Genomic DNA, 24,526 nt, shown 5'->3' with positions numbered 1-24,526 from the left:
TGTACAAATTAGTGACAACAATTTGTTAACAAAAACATACAGGGAAATTCATACAATTAGATATCCAACACAGTTCCCCTTGACATAATTAGCTATATACCACTGATATAAAAAAATACTAGTAAACTATTAGTTATTTTAAAAATAACATATACACGGGAATTAGCTACCAACATGCTCATTATCACAAGAAAGAATTGAATACCATGTAATCAGTAGACATGAAAGGATCGTTAACTTTACAGAATTTACAAAAATTTAAAAAAATAAACAAAAATACAAATGAACAACCAAAAACACCCAAATTACCTAAAGTTTTAAATCTTTTTCTCAGATTAGGTCCTGTATACAACAAGAAGAAAAGTATAAGAAACAAGTTTAGACACTAAATTAATAAAAAAAAATAAGGGTTTCGAATTAGAAAAAAACCCCAATTTACAAAATTAGGGTTTTGAATTCAAAAATCCTTAACTTTTATAATTGGTGTTCATGATGAGAAGACCAGTTCGATTCAAGTAACGGAGAGATTGAGAGCGGAGAGAGGTTCAGAGAGAGAGAGGTTCCAGAGAGAGAGAGAGAGAGAGAGAGAGAGAGAGAGAGAGAGATTGTGATGGTTAGATGATGGCCGGAGTTCAGAGAGATTGTGAGTGGAGAGAGGTTCGATCGAGAGAGAGAGAGAGAGTTTCGAGAGAGAGAGGTTTGATTTTGTTGTGTCTGAAGATTGATTTGGGGGGAACCAAAATTTGGTTAAGGGGGGAGAATTTTGGGATTGGGGGGAATGTAGAACTAAAAACTGAATGAAAATTTCACTAACGGGGGAAAGAAAAGGTGGGCGCGATTTTTTTTTTGGTGAATTTTAGACATCGGTTTAATTATAACCGATGTCTACAAAGAACAAAGACATCACAAAAACACGGGGTGATGTCAATACTTTTTTTAACATCAGTGGCAAAGTTAACCGATGTCTAATGTGTGATGTCTATTGACATTATTCTTGTAGTGAGAGAGGGGACTACGAAATTCCCAGAACCGTTTCAATAGAAGGTCGGGATTTAAAGCCCGGGGAAAAGTAAACTTCGGGAGACCAGGACAGGGCAACCAGAGGACGGGTAATCGACTTCCAGCCCCAAATCAGCAAAGACTTATCCGACCGCCTATACCTGATTGCAGAACATGTGGTAAAAATTATACTGGGATTTGCAACAAGCCAAATGTCACGTGTTTCAAGTGCAAGCAGAGGGGACACTACTCTGGAGAATGTCCGATGGGAAAGGCAGAAGTCACTTATTTCCAGTGCGGAAGAAAAGGACATATTGCCAAGGACTGCAGAGGAGTCGCAATGGCCGCCAACATTCCAAGGGTTTTAGCATTACCTCCGCCACCACTACCACCACAAAATCAGCCCAGGGCAAGGACTTTCAACATGTCAATGAAGGAAGCTATGCAGAGTCTGAATGTGGTTGCATGTACGCTCCCTGTAAATTCCGTAAATGCTCAAGTATTGATTGATTCAGGAGCTACAAGATCTTTTATTTCTGAAGGTTTTATTACTAAGATAGATTGTGAGGTTCAGTGGTTAGATGAAGTGCTAGTCATAAAATTAGCAAATGATGATCAGGTTATGGTAGATCGAGTATGCCCAGGTTGTGATTTGAAATAGGGAGATGTCATATCTCAGTTGACTTGATACCTTTCAGGTTAGGAGAATTTGATGTTATTTTAGGAATGAATTGGCTAGCTAGTAATAATGCTCAGATCGATTGCGCAAATAAGAAGGTGAAATTGCAGACTGAAGAAAATACAACGGTAATATTCAAAGGTGAAAAATAAAAGCAAAGATTCTTAACAATGATGCAGACGAAACAATTTCTACATCAAGGATGTCAAGCTTATTTAGCCTACATGTTGGACACCGAAAAAGAAAGCCCGAAGATTAAAGATATTCCTTTAGTTTGTAAGTTTCCCGATGTCTTTCCAGATGAACTTCCAGGACTACCTCCGGATCGAGAAATCGAGTTCACTATTGATTTGGCACCAGGGACTGAACCAATTTCAAAAGCTCCATATCGAATGGCACCTGTTGAAATGAAAGAATTAGCAAAGCAATTGCAGGATATTCTTGACAAAGGAATTATAAGGTCGAGTGTATCCGCATGGGGCCCACCAGTATTGTTCGTGAAAAAGAACGACGGTAGCATGCGACTATGTATTGATTATCGTGAGCTGAATAAGTTAACTATCATGAATAAATATCCTTTGCCCCGCATCGATGACTTATTTGATCAACTGAAAGGAGCGGTGTGGTTTTTGAAAATCGACTTACGATCAGGCTATCATCAGTTAAAGATCAAGGCAGAAGATATTCCAAAGACTGCGTTCAGAATGAGATATGGGCACTACGAATTTCTTCTGATGGCATTTGGACTGACTAATGCACCTTTAGCATTTATGGATTTGATGAATCTAGTTTTCAAGAAGTACCTGGATAATTTTATCATTGTATTTATTAATGACATCTTGATTTATTCGAAGACAGAAGAAGAACATGCAGCGCACTTAAGAACGACATTGGAGACGTTACGAAATGAACAGCTTTATGCGAAATTTTTGAAATGTGAATTTTGGTTGAAGGAAGTGCAATTTCTAGGACACATCATTAGTATTGAAGGAATTCAAGTGGATCCAGCAAAGATTAAAGCTATTTTAAATTGGGAAAGACCGAAGACTCCAACGGAAGTCAGAAGTTTCTTGGGATTAGCAGGTTATTACAGAAGATTTGTTAAAGATTTTGCAAAGATAGCCACACCATTGACGAAGTTGACACGAAAGAATGAAAAGTTCGAATAGAACAAGAAATGCGAAGCAAGTTTTCAAGAATTGAAGAATCGATTGGTAACCGCACCTATGCTTGTTTTACCTGATGACCAAGGAGACTTTGTCATATACAGCGATGCTTCGTATCGAGGACTTGGATGTGTTCTGATGTAACATGGCAACGTGATCGCATACGCTTCTAGATAGCTAAAGTCGCATAAACAGAAATATCCGACGCACGATCTCGAACTAGCAGCAATTATATTCGCACTGAAACTCTGGAGACAATATCTATATGGTGAAAGATGTGAGATTTACACGGACCATAAAAGCTTGAAATATATTTTCACACAGAAGGAACTCAACATATGACAGCGACCCTAGCTAGAGTTAATCAAGGATTACGATGTTTCAATCAATTATCATCCAGACAAAGCTAACGTAGTAGCAAATGCGCAGAGTCGAAAGGAACGATTGAACCTGTTAACCTCTTTAGAAGACTTGATCAAGGAATTCGATAAATTGGAGATTGAAGTTCGTGTTCCAGAAAGTTCTACTGAAATGATTTATGCCATGACTTTTCAGCTAGAATTATTGGAGAAGATAAGAAGATGTCAAGAAGAAGTAATGAATCAAGAAATTGACAATTTGTCAGGAGAAGAGATTACCAGCCAGAAAGATGCCAAAGGAATTTTTCGAGTTACTTCGAGAATCTGGATACCTAATGTACCGGAATTGAAAGCGGAAATTTTACAAGACGCTCATAGCTCAAGATATTCAATTCATCCCGGAAGCACAAAGATGTACAGAGACTTGAAGAAAAACTTTTGGTGGCCAGACATGAAGAAAGAAATAGCGGAATGGGTTAGTAAGTGTTATACATGCCAAAGAATAAAAGTTGAACATCAACGCCCGAGCGGATTACTACAACCCCTAGATATTCCAGAAAAGAAATGGGAATACTTAGCTATGGATTTCGTAGTGGGACTTCCAAGGACTAAAGCAAATCACGATGCAATTTGGGTTATTATTGACATATTAACGAAGTCAGCATATTTCCTTCCGATCAACGAAAGGTTTTCACTGGACAGGTTAGTACTCTTATATCTCAAGGAAATCGTGATGCGTGATGGAGTACCTGTATCTATTGTATCGGATCGAGATCCCCGTTTTAATTCAAGATTTTGGAGACAATTCCAAGAATGTCTAGTAACCAAGTTGAATATGACCACCGCTTACCATCCACAAATGGATGGGCAAAGTGAAAGGACTATTCAGATAATTGAAGATATGCTACGTGTGTGTGCAATAGATTTTGAAGGCAATTGGGACGAGCACTTAGCGCTAGTGGAATTTTCTTACAATAACAGCTATCAAGCGAGTATTGGGATGCCACCGTATGAAGCTTTATACGGAAGAAAAATGCAGATCACCTACCTATTGGGATGAAGTTGGAGAGCGCAAGATTCTAGGTCCAGAACTAATTCAGCAGACCAAGGAGAAAGTAGAACTTATTCGAAAGCACCTCGAAGCAGCGCATAATCGACAACGTAAATATGCAGATCCAGCCAGAAAGGATATGGAGTATCAAGAAGGAGAGTATGTATTTTTAAAAGTCTCACCATGGAAAGGATTGACAAGGTTTGGCAGTCCATTTGAAATTCTGAAGAAAGTTAGAAAAGTTGCGTACAAATTAGTTTTACCACCCCATATGCAGCATATTCATAATGTATTTCATGTGTCAATGCTTAAGAAGTATAACCCTAATACAAGACATGTAATAGAATATGAGCCAATAGAACTTCAGGCAGATTTGTCGTATGTAGAGCAGCCGATAAGAATCTAGATCAGCAAGAGAGGGTATTAAGGAATAAATATGTACCGTTAGTAAGAGTTTTGTGGAGAAACCCAGTGGTTGAGGAATCAAACTGGGAGCTCGAGAGTGATATGTTAGAAAAATATCCTTAGTTATTTTCATAACGTGATTCTGAGTACAGAATCCTGTTAAGGGGGGGAATATAACGACCGAGAAAATTACACTGGTATTATATTATAATAAAGATAAATTATGTGTATTATTATGTGATTAAATGTGTTGAGTCGTAAAACCCTAAATGCTATGTGCTACGTGTTGTCTGTTTTGATCCGAATGTGATTTAGATATTTATTTAGTGTTTTATCGTAAGATATGTTTTATATCAAAGCCCGTACAGCTCAAACAGTGTTTTAAAAGCCCGTATTTCGAATAAAAATATTGGTCCTATTTTACCAAAAAGGGCCTATACCATATCGTTATTCTGAACCCTAAAACATTTTATAAATTTACCTTTTTCGCGAAAAACGACTTTTCCGGACCCCTTCGGGAGCCAAAAGTCCCACAAAAATTACATTTTTATTTTTATATATGATAATGGAATTATCATACATCATTTTTCTTTGTATTTTTGTAATATTCATAATTTTTGGGAATTTTTAGCATTTATTTTGTATTTATTGGATATTTAAAAATTCAATATTGATACCCAAAAATTATAAAAAATTGGGGCCAAATATTTTATTAGATGTGTAATTAGCCCCTTAATTTTATTTGGGGGTATTATTTTTCATAAATATAAATAAATGATTATTAGTAATTAATTAGTTAATTAATCATTAAAAAAAATCAGAAAATTCAAGAAAATCCCCAATTCTCTGAAATTAGGGTTTGGATTTCTTGGAATCAAATCATATTTTGAAGGTGATTCTGTTAACCAAATCGAACATGTAAGTAGTCATTTTGAAGCTTATTGAATTCTTTATTCGATTCTGTAATTGTTTTTCTTGTTTGTTGAATCGATTTTTAATTCGTATATTCGGGTTTATTGTTCGAATTCGAGTTTTGATTATGGCTGATGTTTGATTTTTATGATGTTGGGAATGAATAGATCGTTAAGTCTAGGATCAAACGGCACCGGTTTTGTCGAGTTTGGAGCTCATTTTGGGTCCGTCGAAAACAGCGTCGCTGCACCGTGTTCTTCGCATCTCCGGCTGCGTTTCGATGAGAGGTTGATGAAGGGGGTTGCCTGAGAATGAAGGAAGGTGAGGCTGCATAAGGAACGAAGTTGCTATCGCCGGAATCGCTGTGTCTCAGTCATTTTGTAATAACCCCAATTTTTGGAAATTTTTGAAACCCTTATGAATAATGATTTTTCAGATTATGTTGAATAACAAAACTTTTCATGCCACACTATGAAGGGTTTCTTTTATTGATCTTCTGGGATATTATTAGTACTCTATGTGGTATATAAGTGTATATAAAGATCATCAGAATCCAAATCCGAACACTTTGATTTTTCCCAGAAATCTTCCAGATACAGAAAGAATTGAGTATAAGGTAACAGAATAAAAAGGATTTAAATTCAAGGATTATAAGAGAGGATCATAAAAAGGAAAATAATGTATTGAGAAAGGTTAAGGAAACCTAAGTAATAAGATCCCGGGTATGATCCCTCAAACAATAAACGAAAATGAAAGTTAAGCGAACCGCATAACAGATCAGTGGTCATTAGCCAAGTAATTAGGAGTTAATCAAGGGGTTAGTGGATGATGATGTCATCACACCAACAAGAGGAAGACAAGTGTAACAAGATGACATAGGAAAGGTGACATAAGCATGACATAAGGGAAGGAGGTGTGGTTGATTAATAACCACACAAATTTTCATGGGTAAAAAGGTAATTAATCAAAAACAAAGTCAACCAACCAAGGCAAAATCAAAACAAATCACAAAAAACACAAAAGCTCTCCCCATTTTCATCTTGCTCTCAGCTTTCAAGGAAAAAACAAGGAAGAAAAATCCAAAGTCCAAGCTCCACTCAAGCATAAATTCCATGGTTTGTTTTTATGGATTCTACATTTCATAACTTAGCTTGGGTATGATTTTAAGCTCTTGATTCAAGTGGATTCATAGCTAATTAATTCACCAAAGATTAGGGTGAATAGTGTTTTCAAATTTTAACTTTGTGTTTCTTGATTTCATTTGCAAGATCAAAGTTATATAAGGATAGATCAAGGTTCTTTGAGGCTCCCTAGTGACTTTCCACCCTCCAAGAAAGGTATAAATCTTCACAGCCTTTAGTAACAAGTTTGAATGTTGAAGTTGGAGATGGTTTGGATGGATGAGTAGTAATTTGAATGATAAACATGATTCGAGCTTAATTGTTAAAGTAGTTTAGTTGAATTTGGAGATCTTATAATATTTGATTGGATTGAGATCATTGAGTTTATTATGACTGAAATCAGTAGTATTGATGTGTATCTTGAGTTGTTGTTGATTGGTAGTTGAATTGATATGATTTGGAGTGGTATAAATTTGGGAAATCGCGTAAACATAGCCGTCGTAATGTCCGATTTACTTTAGGCTGTTTTGTTCTTAACATTAGGACCCGAAAACTCCCTGCTAGGTTTTGACCATTGCCATGATTAGATAGTTCATGTTACGAGCTTCGTTTTGATATGTGGTTCGTTTGATTCCGATGTACGGTTTAGGAGAAACGGCCGTTTTAAGTAATAACGTTTCGCGAACGAACCATTACCCCTCGCCTTACTTTGAAACATAGGTTAAAGACCTTAATGGACTAATTGGAGTATAAAACATTTATGTAAAGTGTAATAGGCAGTTGGTAAGACACTCACAAAAGAATCGCCTTAAAACTCGTAATGGTTAATTTATTAAAAATGGTGGAGCCGAGGGTACTCGAGCGACTTAAGTGAATCGTTAAGCGCAAAGCGAGCGTTAGAGTCTAAATTGGTTAAAGTATAGATTTATAAGTGGCTTTGGTTTAATTCCAACTTATATGTTGTTTATAGGTTACCAAACTCGTCCCAAGCCATTTGTAACCCCAGTCGCTCAGGAAAGTTTTCTACCCGTATAACTGTTGTTGTGATGTATATGCGTATATGCATGATCTTGTGATAAATGCATATTTGTTATTAGCAAATTCTTGCGATATATTGTAGCATGTGATTTGGTTTATATGCATGTCTGTTTCATATTCTTGATTTATATATCTGTTGGTTCAAATGCTTATTAGTTGCATAATACCTATGCTAGAGATAAGCGGTATTTGCGTATACCCTTAGTATAGGGGAGCAAAAGGTGAACTTTTTTTCTAAAACCGGGAGGCGAGGCTCCCGAGTATAATATATATAAATATATATATATATATGAATAGTTTTTAAAACTAATAATCGAATAAGGTTTATTCGATAAGTTTATATTATTTAATGAATATTACTTGAATATTCATTCGAAAACTTATGACTCACTTTATATTATTTAATGAATATTACTTGAATATTCATTCGAGGGCTTATGACTCAGTTTATATTATTCAATGAATATTATTTGAATATTCATATGAGGACCTATGACTCCGATTATTTTCGGAGATATATTCTTTATTTTATTAAAAAATAAGGTGTCGATAATCAAACTTATTTTTTTGATTATTCAAATAAAGATAGTACTTTCGTATAACTATATCTTTGGTTATTTAATACCCATTTCAAGTATGAGTTTAACACTTCTACTTCGATTATTTTTATAGAGATTATCATTTTTGGGAATATTATTTAAATAATAATATTCAGATATTTTCTAATATATGGGGACTGATTTATTTTAATAAATCAGCAGTACCCCAAACATTCTTAAAAATGTTTTCGAGTCTTCAAAATGACTTTTAAAGTTTAGAGCGGATCCCAAAACTCGTTTTAAAATTTAAGATCTCCCTTTTTGAAGGGGACTTGAATACTCGTTCAAAAATTTAAAGGATCCGGCTCTGGGGTATATTTTATATTCGCAACGAGGTTGCTGTTTTGATAAATGAATTGATTACTTACCCAACATTCGGGAAGTAAGTCCATCTATCGAGTCGGCATAAGCAACATGGGCTCAGTGGGCGTCCATGAAAGTGTAAGTGGCTCAGTGGAAGTCCATCAAATGCGTAAGTGGCTGAGTGGCAGTCCAGCATAAGGTCCTATTGCGACCAGGGTGATGACCAGTGGGGAATTCGTCCATCTACTAGTAGAAAAGGTTACTTATTGGTATCTTTGCCTGATCAGCAAGATACCGGGTTTATGCCATAATTCTTTTCCTTTCCAAAAATTCATTGGATGTTACCAACTCTGTTCATACTTTACATGACAGAGGTTTTCAGGAAATGTATAAAGAGATATATATGTGGATATATATATCGGGACTTAATGAAGTATATCATAACTTCATTTCATTTAATGATATTTCAAAGATTGAATCTATTCAAGTCTTATCTTGTAGTCTCATCAGTGTGATGAACTTTTGAAACTAATTATAACTTGAACGGTGGTAGTTTAAGTAGTATTCGGAAAAGATATAAGTATATTGGATTATCTTGTAACTTCATCTTTTAAACTTATATCTAGTTAATGATTATCTTATGCATGATAAAGATTTTCAGAAAAGCGTTGAGACAAGGCTGGATATATGAGATCACCTTACAACGATATTTTTATACTGTTATGAACTGGAACTCTGTGTATATTATGCATGGAAGAGGACTTCCAAGATTTTGAAAAGTATATATGTATATATACTGCATATTTTGGGACTTGGTCGCGTTAAGATATCAGCTTGGTTCATTTCTTTTGACCAAGACTTTCATGAGTATTATGAGAAGACTCATATATTGTTAATCATTATACATATTATTTTGGTGAGCTTGCTGCTCACCCTTGCTTTCTTTCTTCTTTCATCACACAACAACAGATAGAAAAGATGAACATGACCAAGCTCCCGATTCGCAAGCGGTTAGAAAATGTTCCGCAGTCTTCTGGAAGCGTTGATGCCTCCGTAGCTGAGGTAGGAGCTACCAATAGGCTAGGTTTTCAACTATAGATGAACCAGACTTATGTATAATATGAGTTGTAATAATGGCAAAGAATATGTAAATTTATTCAGAACTCTTTTAAGGCGTAACGGTTTATAATTGTGGAATATAAGGACTTGTGTTATTTTTTGAGTGTTCATCTCTGAGACTATAACTTGTGGTGTGTGTGTTTATTGTGGGGTCACAGTACAGAGTAGTTGATTATTTATTAAGATTGGGTGTTATTAAGGGAAATAGAACTCATGACAACCCGGATCCTTGACCCCGGATTTGGGGGTGTTACAGAAATGGTATCAGAGCTAAGCGTTATAAACCTCAGAGATGATGTGACGTTAAGATAATAAGTTCACTAAGATAATAAGAACTCTTGCCAAGTTCATAGTCGGGCTACATAACGTAGTACTGACAATTAAAACCCTTACGGGAACCCTTACAAATATTATGATAGTAACATAGTTCGTTCTCGTATAGGGCAGCGGGGCACCGAACCCTGAGGTTCAGGAGCATCAGCATGTGGATGTTTTATTACAAGTTGGAGATCAAATTGTGAATCCGATAGAGTACCCTAATGAGGGACCGGATGAGATTCATATTGAGAATGTTGCGGTTGAGGATGTTATTCCGGAAAGGATTGTGGCTGAGGAGGATCTCATGGAGGATCCTGATGAGAATGAAGAGATGACCGCTGAGGAATTGATGACCGTAGTCAGGGCGACTACTAGAGCAAGAATGGTCGCGAGGGTGGCACTAGAGGATGAAGAATTTCCACGGGCACAAAGGTTAATGAGGGCAGAAGGAGTGGGGCCTTCCACGACACCAATTATACCAGTATCAGACCCTCTTCCAGAGGTTCCTGTAGACATCCATGAGGTTCCACCAATTCCTGTTCCCCCCCCTGTACAGAGCCCAACACTTACTGAGGAAATGCCACCTTTATCTCCTGTACCATTATCACCTGATACCGTGCTTGGTTATCCATTTGGATCCCCTGGGCCTACACAACCTGCACCCCATGGACTGCTAGATGCAACCACTCAGGCTTCTCTTATCGCCGATTATTACATGACTTTGGGTGGCCTGTCTGAGGCCCGTAATGTTAGGAGTGATCTGTTGGATCGACTTACTGCACCAAGGATTGAGGGCGGGGTACTTCCGGTAGGATTAGCTCATAGCATGGAAAGGATTGAGGCTACCACCCGTGTTACAGCTAGAGGCCATCTTGAGGGTCAGATTGATCCAGCTCTACTTGCCACTATCTTAGACCTCATCACCTCTGTGATGGAGCAGGTTAGGGATGTCGTGCGTGCCCGCATTTCTTGATCCATGGTAGTGTGCAGAGCCAGAGCGATCAGACAAGGGTTTCATGTAGCACCGCTTTTGGAGGATTAGCCTAAGTTATGAATGATTAGTTTAATGACGAGATGATTATCTATGGTAGTACTTTTGGGATATAAGCGATCAGATCAAATGATGTAATTCTCTTTAATGTGTTCAGTAGTTGTACCCTCGAACAAATGGTTATGTATATATTCGTTAATTTCAGTTCAGATCAGTTGTTGTGATAAGTTCATATTGTTAATTGCACTATTACACTTAAGAGATTGTCATGAAGTTTATAGAACTTGAGAATTCATAATTTGCAATCATGCAAGGACAGAACGAGGGAAAGACTTAAGCAAAGTAAATAAAATAAATATCCAGAGATCCTTAAAATTTTTCCGAGCATTATGCCCCCATGAGGAATAAGATTAAGGGAAAACCTTGAATGTGATAATTAGGGAGGTCGTAATTAAGATATAAGGAACCCAGAATATAATGAAGTGGAAAATGAAGATTTTAAATTAAAGATGACCCCAATTATGGGGAGTGGGAAGAAATATTTAGACTGAGGAAACAGAAGTCGAGCAAGATAGGAAGAACCAGGATGGTACTCCTATTGGGCAATCCATGGACTTGTCTAAACAGATCTTATACTTTATTCCCAACCACCACCTTGAGGAAACAATGTAGTGGGAAATTCTTTCAGGACCTTTAAGTCGCTAAGCTCTCAGAGTTCCAAGAACAAGCTGACCCAGCCGAGGCAAGAGCCTGGCTAAAGGAAATAGAGGAATCATTTGAGATTCTGAATGATTGACGAATCACAAAAGACTGTTTTTGTCACTTACCCACCTAAGAGAGAGACCACCCGCTGGTGAAAGGCCAAGGAAGGCACGAAGCAAGAGATTATAATAAACTGATTTAAGTTCAGTCAATTGTTTTCAGGAAAGTACTTCCCAAGGTTATGGAGATAGTGTAAAAGCTTTAGAGCCAGAACAAAGGCAGACGATTATGATGAATTATGAATCTAAGTTGTAAAAGTTGTCAAGATTCGTTCTGAGGACACGAATCCAGAATGATGAGATGTTTGGAATCAATGCTTATGTTGTGTTGGTTCATGAAATAATGATAAGAGAAAGGAAAATAAAAAGAAACTGAAGTGGAAAGGAATATAAAGGCAATAGAGTTTGAGGAATGATAAAGGAGTTGGGTATGAGGAAACCCTAAAGACTCGTAGTAATAGAAATAGAAAAGTATGTAATCGTCAGGATGTGGGTGATTCACCATGAGTTAAAATTGATGGTTGAAGGCATAAGAGATACATATATTTTATCCCCTGTAAGTTGGGAGGATTCGAGAAAACCTTGAGATAGTTCGAAGGATAAATAATGAGACACGGATAGACTGAGGAGACAAGGAAGTAAGAAATTAGGAAAATTGGATGAAGAAAGTGACCTTCAAGAATGTGAAGGGTAAGACCGGTGGCTTGATACCCAGAAAAGAAGACGCCAGGTATGAAAGATATCCTAACATTGAGATGACTGTTGAGATAAACAACAAAAGTAAATAAGGAATTATTAAGAAGAAGTTCACGTTGAACACGACCAATATCTTCCAGAACATCCTTGTTATCGTTACCAAATTAGGCAAGAAAAGCGGATAACCGTTGTTGTCTTTTGGAGGCCATAAGGATTGACCTCATTTTGGATAAGGATATTATTATAAAATTAGGCATATACTATCGAGGTGGGAATGATTGCATAAAGACACCCTCATCAGGGATATATGACTTGATTTATCCATGGAAGGATGCATGTACCTTTTTAAAGGTGGAATTAAGGATAGAACATCGGTAACTTGAAACGAATCCTAGGGGAATGCATAAAGGTTGGCATTTCACCCTTAATGGGGATAGCATGAGTTTTGACAAGTATGAATTGGAAAGGATCAAGGTAACAACAACCTTTAAAAATCAGTAAAGAAATTTTTCAGAAGTACATCGACAATGGTTCTAGTATTAGTAAATGGTATTTTGATATGCCCTGTATCTAGGGAATACAGGAGGAACGATTCAAGGATAACCTTAGAGGTTTTACAAGGAGAAAGGTAATATTCAAAATTCTCAAGAATAGAAATATTGATAAAGGAAATATGACGTAATTATAATGATGCCAAGTGGGGCACGTGTTAAACCACGAGAAAGAATGGATCGAACCAGTAAAGGTCAAAATTGTTCAGGGCAATTAGGGCCTAAGATAAAAGATGCTCTAAGTATGATTGAGAGTCAGTCGTGACAGTGCTTAACCTCTAAAGACTGAGGCAATAACTTATGGAAAAATGGTGATATTTTTTTTACTCATCAGATTTTAAGGAAAACATCTTCACATAAGCAGTGATTGAAATGAGGTAGAAAATTTATTTGGAGGTGGTTAAAATGACATTGACTATAAGGAAATTTTACTATCAGGAAAGGCCAAAGAGGTGGCCGACACTTTAAAGGTAAAAGGATAATTATAGGCGCTTGTGCCAAAGGAATACAGTGATGATGGTTAAAGCTATGAAGGTTGTATTATGGTTTGGAAGATTGATATTCCTTCTGATGACTGTGCAATACCCAACCGTAATAGTAGTCGGTAAAGGTTTAATTCGTGTAATCGCCATGAGCGGACTATCTATCTCAGAAGGTACTATCTTGAGATGAGTCAGGACCATGTTTCAAAAAGGACTAGACGAACCTTTGAGTTAAGTCTTCTATTGAAGGCATATGATTAAGAATGGTATTAACCTGCTATCGTTGCTTTGATTGAAACTCTTCTGCAATTTTATCTGCTTCATGTCATGATAGTACGTCAGGATCTGGAGTGTTCTTCACGAATTATAAATGGTAACTATGTTAACTCCTTAGAAGAATTTGATACGACAGGTATGGACTCCGTATGGTTAGCTATTAAGATTTCATGGAAAATGAATGACGACAGTAGGTCAGTGGTGGACCATAATAATGCAGCAATGATTCTTTGAATAAAGAACCGATTACAACCGTGAGAGTTGTAGTGTAATGGATGTTGAGATTGGGTACCCCTAATCGGGTTGTGGTGATTTATAAGTTATCGTTGAATAGACTGGTTAAGTAGATTATCTACCTATTGAATATTTATTCCTTCTTATCAATAGAGAGTCGTATTACTATACAAGGAAGGTTGCGATGCAAGCATAGAATTCTAGTAACGATGGTGTCTAGAATGAGATCCCAGATTCGATTTTCGATATCGAGGGAGTTTCAAAGGTGATTGTGTATAAGCTCGAGGAAGAGCAAGGGTCCATAGAATGATGGACGGAATAACAAAAATATATAAGCATGTGAAATGCGATGCGATAATACTTGATATATATACACATATGTTTTGTTCTCCTATGACAAACCTCTATAGTTCAGAGGTAGGTTCCAAGCCAGATATTTTGTGGCAATATATTTTTTTTCTCATACATATAATTCTCTTCAATTCGTTCTTTTCTCTTCTTTTCATTTCATATTAACTGAGAAGAACAACCCTTCCAGAAGGGGAGGTATTGCCGAATGACTTTCTATCTGTGTGATAGAAGCCGAGTAGGATACCAGCTGTTGTTTAATTGCTTGTCAAGTACTAAAGGTTGGCCACCTTCTGTACTAACGATGCAATATAACAAGTGTTCATGATCATAGTGATCTCTCAATAAATTCCTTTACTTCTATATGATTGATCAAACTTTGGAAAATGGAAACAGCTGAAAAAGGAGTAGTAAAGTTATGGTGGTATTCAGAATGGAAGCACATTCGTGATACTAAGGTTGACGTGGTTATTAAAAGGTTATAGAACGCTAACAAGCAAAAGTATAACCAGTATAATATTAGGAACGGAAGGTAATAGCGATTACGAACTGGAAAAGAATGGGTATTAAGAAGCAAAAGCTCTAATGCTAAAAGCTATAATAAGAGTCTGTGCAATAGACTTGAAAGAATTTGGAATGATCACTTAACACGAATTGAGTTTTCTTACGACAATAGATCATATGTCAGTATTGAGATATCGCCTTATGAGATCCTTGAGGGAAGACAATGTCGATCTCCCTTATGTTAGGATGAAGTTGTAGAGCGCAAGATGCTCGGACCCGCAGTAGCCCAAAGGGCCAGGGATATAATAGATCTAATCAGAGGACGGCTGGTAGTAACCCAAGATGGACATAAGAGGTATGTTGATTTGACTTGAAAGGACAAAGAGTATGAAATAGGGGACCTAGTAATGTTATAAGTATTCCCTTAAAAAGGAATTGATGAGTTTCGGAAAGAAAGGAAAGCTAAGTCCACAAATTGTTGGACCCTTGGATATATTAAAGACGTTTTGGGAAGTTAACATATGAGCTAGCCCTACCCCCGAACATGTAGCAAGTCATAACGTGTTCCACGTATCAATTTTAAGGAAGTATAATTCGGATGCCAGACAAATAGGGGCATATGAGCGCATAGGCATGCAACTAGACGTAACCTATATGGAGCAACCAAAAAGGGTTATAGATCGAAAAGGAACAAGTGCTTAAGAGAAGGGTTATCAAACTAGGCAGAGTTTGGTAGTAGGACCACAATGTGGGAAAAATTTACTCGAAAGTTAGAAAGTGCAATACTAAGAGAGTATCCCTATTCATTTTCTATCTGATTCCGGGACGGAATCCTTTTTAAGGAGGGGAGACTGTAATAACCCCAATTTTTGGAAATTTTTGAAACCCTTATGAATAGTGATTTTTCAGATTATGCTGAATAAGAAAACTTTTCATGCCACACTATGAAGGGGTTCTTTTATTGATCTTCTGGGATATTATTAGTACTCTGTGTGGTATATAAGTGTATGTAAAGATCATCAGAATCCAAATCCAAACACTTTGATTTTTCCCAGAAATCTACCAGATACAAAAAGAATTGAGTATAAGGTAACAGAATAAAAAGGATTTAAATTCAAAGGAAAATAATGTATTGAAAAAGGTTAAGGAAACCTAAGTAATAAGATCCCGGATATGATCCCTCAAACGATAAACGAAAACGAAAGTTAAGCGAACCGCATAACAGATCAGCGGTCATTAGCCAAGTAATTAGGAGTTAATCAAGGGGTTAGTGGATGATGATGTCATCACACCAACAAGAGGAAGACAAGTGTAACAAGATGACATAGGAAAGGTGACATAAGCATGACATAAGGGAAGGAGGTGTGGTTGATTAATAACCACACAAATTTTCATGGTTAAAAAGGTAATTAATCAAAACCAAAGTCAACCAACCAAGGCAAAATCAAAACAAATCACAAAAAACACAAAAGCTCTCCCCATTTTCATCTTGCTCTCGGCTTTCAAGGTAAAAGCAAGGAAGAAAAATCCAAAGTCCAAGCTCCACTCAAGCATAAATTCCATGGTTTGTTTTTATGGATTATACATTTCATAACTTAGCTGGGGTATGATTTTAAGCTCCTGATTCAAATGGATTCATAGCTAATTAATTCACCAAAGATTAGGGTGAATAGTGTTTTCAAATTTTAACTTTGTGTTTCTTGATTTCATTTGCAAGATCAAGGTTATATAAGGATAGATCAAGGTTCTTTGAGGCTCCCTAGTGACTTTCCACCATCCAAGAAAGGTATAAATCTTCACACCCTTTAGTAACAAGTTTGAATGTTGAAGTTGGAGATGGTTTGGATGGATGAGTAGTAATTTGAATGATAAACATGATTCGAGCTTAATTGTTAAAGTAGTTTAGTTGAATTTGGAGATGTTATAATATTTGATTGGATTGAGATAATTGAGCTTATTATGACTGAAATCAGTAGTATTGATGTGTATCTTGAGTTGTTGTTGATTGGTAGTTGAATTGATATGATTTGGATTGGTATAAATTTGGGAAATCGCTTAAACATAGCCGTCGTAATGTCTGATATACTTTAGGCTGTTTTTTCTTAACATTAGGACCCGAGAACTCCCTGCTAGGTTTTTACCATTGCAATGATTAGATAGTTCATGTTACGAGCTTCGTTTTGATATGTGGTTCGTTTGATTCCGATGTACCATTTAGGAGAAACGGCCGTTTTAAGTAACGACGTTTCGCGAACGAACCATTACCCCTCGCCTTACTTTGAAACATAGGTTAAAGACATTAAAGGACTAATTGGAGTATAAAACATTTATGTAAAGTGTAATAGGCAGTTGGTAAGACACTAGCGAAAGAATCTCCTTTAAACTCATAATGGTTAATTTATTAAAAATGGTGGAGCCGAGGGTACTCGAGCGACTTAAATGAATCGTTAAGCGCAAAGCGAGCGTTAGAGTCTAAATTGGTTAAAGTATAGATTTATAAGTGGCTTTGGGTTAATTCCAACTTATATGTTGTTTATAGGTTACCAGACTTGTCCCAAGCCATTTGTAACCCCCAGTCGCTCAGACAAGTTTTCTACCCGTATAACTGTTGTTGTGATGTATATGCGTATATGGATGATCTTGTGATAAATGCATATTTGTTATTAGCAAATTCTTGCGATATATTGTAGCATGTGATATGGTATATATGCATGCCTATTTCATATTCTTGATTTATATATCTGTTGGTTCAAATGCTTATTAGTTGCATAATACCTATGCTAGAGATAAGCAGTATTTGCGTATACCCTTAGTATAGGGGAGCAAAAGGTGAACTTTTTTTCTAAAACCGGGAGGCGAGGCTCCCGAGTATAATATATATATATATATATATATATATATATATATATGAATAGTTTTTAAAACTATTAATCGAATAAGGTTTATTGGATAAGTTTATATTATTTAATGAATATTACTTGAATATTCATTCGAGGACTTATGACTCACTTTATATTATTTAATGAATATTACTTGAATATTCATTCGAGGGCTTATGACTCAGTTTATATTATTTAATAAATATTATTTGAATATTCAGATGAGGACCTATGACTCCGATTATTTTCTGAGATATATTCTTTATTTTATTAAAGAATAAGGTGTCGATAATCAAACTTATTTTTTTGATTATTCAAATAAAGATAGTACTTTTCTATAAGTATATCTTTGGTTATTTAATACCCATTTCAAGTATGAGTTTAACACTTCTACTTCGATTATTTTTATAGAGATTATCCTTTTTGGGAATATTATTTAAATAATAATATTCAGATATTTTCTAATATATGGGGACTGATTTATTTTAATAAATCAGCAGTACCCCAAACATTCTTAAAAATGTTTTCGAGTCTTCAAAATGACTTTTAAAGTTTAGAGCAGATCCCAAAACTCGTTTTAAAATTTAAGATCTCCCTTTTTGAAGGGGACTTGAATACTCGTTCAAAAATCTAAAGGTTCCGGCTCTGGGGTATATTTTATATTCACAACGAGGTTGCTGTTTTGATAAATGAATTGATTACTTACCCAATGTTCGGGAAGTAAGTCCATCTATCGAGTCAGCATAAGCAACATGGGCTCAGTGGGCGTCCATGAAAGTGTAAGTGGCTCAGTGGGAGTCCATCAAATGCGTAAGTGGCTGAGTGGCAGTCCAGCATAAGGTCCTATTGCGACCAGGGTGATGACCAATGGGGAATTCGTCCATCTACTAGTAGAAAAGGTTACTTATTGGTATCTTTGCCTGATCAGCAAGATACCGGGTTTATGCCACAATTCTTTTCCTTTCCAAAAATTCATTGGATGTTACAAACTCTGTTCATACTTTACATGACAGAGGTTTTCAGGAAATGTATAAAGAGATATATATGTGGATATATATCGGGACTTAATGAAGTATATCATAACTTCATTTCATTTAATGATATTTCAAAGATTGAATCTATTCAAGTCTTATCTTGTAGTCTCATCAGTGTGATGACTTTTGAAACTAATTATAACTTGAACGGTGGTAGTTCAAGTAGTATTCAGAAAAGATATAGGTATATTGGAGTACCTTGTAACTTCATCTTTTAAACTTATATCTAGTTAATGATTATCTTATGCATGACAAAGATTTTCAGAAAAACGTTGAGACAAGGCTGGATATATGAGATCACCTTGCAACGATATTTTTATACAGTTATAAACTGGAACTCTGTGTATATTATGCATGGAAGAGGACTTCCAAGATTTTGAAAAGTATATAGGTATATATACTGAATATTTTGCGACTTGGTCGCGTTAAGATATCAGCTTGGTTCATTTATTTTGACCAAGACTTTCATGAGTACTATGAGAAGGCTCATATTTTGACCAAGACTTGCTTTCTTTCTTCTTTCATCACACAACAACAGATAGAAAAGATGAACATGACCAAGCTCCCGATTCGCAAGCGGTTAGAAAATGTTATGCAGTCTTCTTGAAGCGTTGATGCCGCTGTACCTGAGGTAGGAGCTACCAATAGGCTAGGTTTTCAACTATTGATGAACCAGACTTATGTATAATATGAGTTGTAATAATGGCAAGGAATATGTAAATTTATTCAGAACTCTTTTAAGGTGTAACGGTTTATAATTGTGGAATATAAGGACTTGTGTTATTTTTTGAGTGTTCATCTTTGAGACTATAACTTGTGGTGTGTGTGTTTATTGTGGGGTCACAGTACAGACTAGTTGATTATTTATTAAGATTGGGTGTTATTAAGGGAAATGGAACTCGTGACAACCCGGATCCCCGACCCCGGATTTGGGGGTGTTACACGTTTTTACTCACCGGAAAACCACCGGCGTCGTTCCCGGTGGCTGTTCTTGAGGACCCGGGTTCGACCCGGTTTCAACCAGGAATTCGACCCAGGTTTGATCCAATAAAACCCAATCTGATTTCCTGATTCATGTTTCTCGAATTTTGATTATTTATTTTATTTTATAAAATCAAAATCAGTTTTTAGTAATTCCAAAAATCAAATAAAAATTAGTTTTAAATTCTGAAAAAATATTATCAATAATTTCTGAATTATTTTATTAATTTAGAAATTCGAAAATCATTATTTATTTAATCATTTACTTATTTATTTAATAACTTAATTATTTATCTATTATTCAATAATTAAGTAATTAATTACTAAATAAGGTTAAAAATGATAGAATAATATGATAATAATTCGTTAATTAGTCAAATAATGTGAGTAACTCGTAATGATACGAGTAGTCGATCGATGTGTTGAATTATTATTCGAGTGATAATTTATTTATTCGAAGAGTGTCGTAATAATTATTCGTATCGATTATTTATTTATAAATAGTCGATCTAATCGGATAATTGATAATAATTTGTAAATAATTGTAACAAATTGTAATTAATCATAATAATTAAGGATTAATTATATTAAAAACAATAATTATTAAATAATTATTTCAAAATATAATTAAGAATTATTTAATTATAATTAATTATTTATAAATAATTATTTATTAATTAAATCTTGTTTAATTTATAATAATTAAATTGTTACTCCGATTTGAGTGAAACGAGGACCCTTAGACTGAGATAAATGAAACGAATTCAATAAAAAAAATTGTAAGTCATAATTCCTTCTGAAAGAGAGTCGTCTTGTGATAGTTAATTATTTATAGGCCCTAATATAGGTAGAATCGAGTCAAAGAAATCCCGAAAAACTATGAATAAAATCAAATAGGGTTAGTTAATACATGTATGAGTCTAGTATCATGTTGAAATCAATTATGTGTCTTATGTGCTATGTGTTTTACATGATTATATGAACATTATGTGCTATATAATTACATGTTTAGATATGCGAGTCAGATAGAAACGTATGGGTAGATAATTAAGGTTACGTGGTATCAATTCGAGATACGCGTATGAAGTAAGTTATCTAACGACTATGTTTTTATGATATATTCAGTATCAACAAGGCAAGTCAAGCAGAAGACAAAAGGTGGTGAGTTGAACCAGGTTAAGTACGCGCAAGGCAAGTTTTTCCCCTATTCTAAATTCAGAATAGTGAAATATACCCCACTTTCCATATGAGTTACACTTTGATAATTCTTGTTCATACACACTGATACACAATTATTGATTCTTGTTTCTATTTCATTTCGATTCTTGAGTACTCCCAATTTATTGAATCCTCTATTTATATTCCAATACTTTTACCCTTGTTACATATACTCTGATATATCCTGATGTTGGGATACATCGAAAGCATTCTGATTGTTCCGGATGCTGAGCTTTGGACTGGATGGTTACGATACGGGCTGGGTTTTACCCAGACCTTTAATTAATAGGCCATAGTTGCCTGAGTACTCCTTATGTTAGTTGGGTCTATGCAGTTGTGTGTAGACACTACAAGAAATAAGTGATCATACAACAATTTTTCACCGTTGTGTGACCTGTATATTTTCCGTAGTCTATCCAACACTCGTGTGATAGAATATCACACAACAATTGTTTAAACCCTTGTAATAAGAGAGATTACACAACCTTTTTTAGTACGTGTTACAATCAAGAACGCACAACAGGTATTTTATATTAACTATTATTGGAACTTTCTTAAAACAATTGTTTCTTTATTCAACTCTTGTCTAACTAACTTAACAACAATGGTTTTGTAGAAAAACCATTGTTCTTAACTTATTCGATATTGTCATAAACAACAGTTTTTAAACTTCTTTTATGAATGTTTTTTGTTTAAAAGACAATGGTGTAAAAGATTTAAACCATTGCAAGGAATATCAAAAGACACCAGTTTTTAAAAAAAAATATGTGCAGTGAGACATACAACGGTTTTCATCATTTTTTAAGTGGGTTTCACACAACTGTTTACAAAATTAATCTCATTATTTAAAATAAATTAATTTTAAAATAAAATGATATTATATTAATTTAATTGTTATTTCAAAATTAAAATTAAATTTATAATACAAAGCTTCTCTACAAAAATTACAACTATAACTTCGAATCTATTTCTAAACATTCTCATTAAGGTACACAATAACTAATTTGTACACATATTCCTATTTAGATTAATGTGCAGAGCTGCATGCATTCCAAATGAAAACCCATGCTCGGTGGCATGAATAGGATTACCAAGTCCAGCCGGATGTTGGAAGCTTTGAAATCTCAGAATAAGACTAGTTGTTCTTCTCCGTGGAAAAAAACAAGGTTTTTTGCAGCACCAACTGCAATCTTTAATCTCATTAACAGTCAACTAGGGCAATGAAACGGAGTATCCTGTACATATTATTAACAACATAAATTTTAGCTCATTAGTAGCATGAGTTGTTAACTGAGTAGTCAGTCAAGTCTGCACACTTTAAATTTATTATCATGACCTAGTTTTACCATTAAGCTTTAATCATTTAGTACTTGTGTTTTACTCTAAACAATTTTAAGTGAGTAGTATTAATGGGAGTCTGGATCTAGTTTTTCGGTTGCAATTCTCTGGTCTTCTTAAATAGTTCTGTAGCTTCCTATTTAAGATAGAGTCAAGCCCCCAAAATTAATTCCTTCACAACTATCTTTGCCAAAAATAAAGTAGTTACATGTACCTTGATAAATTGTGAGCGAGTTATAACACCCTTATGACGCCTTATGAAGGAAAATATAAGTCCCAGTGGTAAACAAGCAATTCCGACACCGCCAAATATCTGGATAAAAATCACATAGAGAAAAAGTTCATTAAAAGGGAAAGACTAAAATGTATTACTAATTTGACACATCAAAACTTGTAAGCTTTAGAAAATAACTAATTCCAGAATACTTAACATTCCATCAGTTATACAACTAGTGCACCAACAAAATGCTAAAATTTAATAAAGTACTGAAAAAGGTCATCTATGAATTTCACACCCGAGGAAAAATGGAACTCTATTATCATATATGGAACGCGAGCAGCCAAAAAACTAGACCCACTCTCCCATTAATTGAAACTAGTTGAAGTATTGTAACTCCCTTAATTATTTACTTCAGTTGTTAAGTGAGAGTATTAATTTTTTTATGGACATGGCTCACCAATGAGAAAAGGCAAAGGCAGAGCCCTAGTCTGGTAACAGTAGAAACAAGACCAGCCCAACATTTTAAATTCAAATTTCAGATAAAAATTTTTTTATAGCTACTAAAAATAACAATTTTCTGCATCAGACATGGCTAAACCAGAAGCTCCTTATCATTTGAGCTTGTTTTTTTTGTACCAAAAGAATAGTGCAGAAATTTATTTATTTAAACATAAAATAGTGGTAGCAAGACTTACCTATGTTATCTGTATATCAATATCCGAACTCCGAATCACTGAAAGTCTTGCAAAAAAATAGTTCCTAACTCATGAAATTTTATAACCAAATTGTTCATTTTTATAAGATTTTAACGCTAAATAAGCCCTGTGTCAACATATGCAGGGCCAGGTAAAAGGACATTTACAATTCTCACCATAAAGAATGTAAAATGCTCACCAGCCATTGTCATGCATACCGACTACATGCTATATAAACATTCAAAATTCTACAAAAATACACTAGGAAACACCAAAAAAATCCAAACTTTAAATACTGTTTATCGGAATACTACTACATAAACCAACATTCACTAAAACAGAAAGAAAATTCCCTAAAAACATAAATCCAATTCACGTGATTAGTACATAAACATGATCCCATACATATTGGCATTAAAAAATTAAACGGGGACGAAACATACTTGTAAGGACAAGAAGAACAAAATTCAATGATTACTGTATGGCCAATACCAATTCCTCCAATACCACAACTAACTTTCTGAAATTACACAAATCACAAATAGGGTTCAGCAAGATTCATCAAGAATTCAAAAGGGTATATCAAAAATCCAATAATTAACATAAAATATGAACCTGGATAGGAAACTGAAGAGTTTCTTGAATGACCGGCGATGAAGATTGGATTTTATGGTGATTGTGATGGTGATGTTAGGGGGTTTGCGTGGAGGAGTAAATAGATTCCCGATGTCAGAGCAGAAGAGGAAGAGGGTAAGCCTACTAGTAAATATCAATGCAAATTGTCTCACCTTTCAAGCAGTATCGATACTCTGATTTTTAAGCAAAACCAGGTAGACAGATGAGAGAGAAGAGTTGGGGGAGAGAGAGGGAAGAGTAGGGAGAGAGAACCAGAAGGAGAAGAGGGGTCAGATCTAAGAAAGGGGAAGGGGGAGGTACGGGGGAAATGAAAATTAGAAGGAAGGGGAAATGAAAATTAAAGGGGGCAAACAAAAAATTGGGTGAAAAATGAAAAAATTATAAATTAATTTTCTTACTTATATATTATAATTAAATACTTATTTTTATTTTACTTTATATGAATAGAATAATTTTTATTTTAAATAATTTCATATAATTTTTTATATAAAATTATTTGAAACAAATTTTAAACTTTTAAATTATTTTTCTACATAACTAAAGTTCAAATATATTAACATTGGGCAAGATGATTCTAAAAATATTTTTAAGAAATTAATTATTTAATAATGAA

General features: G+C 35.0%; 1 long non-coding RNA gene across 1 annotated transcript; it reads right to left on the bottom strand.

Moving 5' to 3' along the window:
• Positions 1-22,104: 22,104 nt before the first annotated feature.
• On the bottom strand, positions 22,105-24,183 carry LOC141683246 (uncharacterized). The gene is made up of 4 exons (XR_012560202.1): positions 23,893-24,183; positions 23,721-23,797; positions 22,577-22,675; positions 22,105-22,259 (listed from the first exon to the last, which is right to left on the bottom strand). It is a non-coding gene; the product is annotated as an uncharacterized LOC141683246 (long non-coding RNA).
• Between the last annotated feature and the right edge of the window lie 343 nt (positions 24,184-24,526).

Source organism: Apium graveolens, chromosome 9, assembly GCF_009905375.1.
Source record: "Apium graveolens cultivar Ventura chromosome 9, ASM990537v1, whole genome shotgun sequence".
Taxonomy (NCBI): Eukaryota; Viridiplantae; Streptophyta; class Magnoliopsida; order Apiales; family Apiaceae; genus Apium; species Apium graveolens.
The sequence above is the reverse complement of the archived record's forward strand: the minus strand, read 5'-3'. Positions and strand labels throughout refer to the sequence as shown.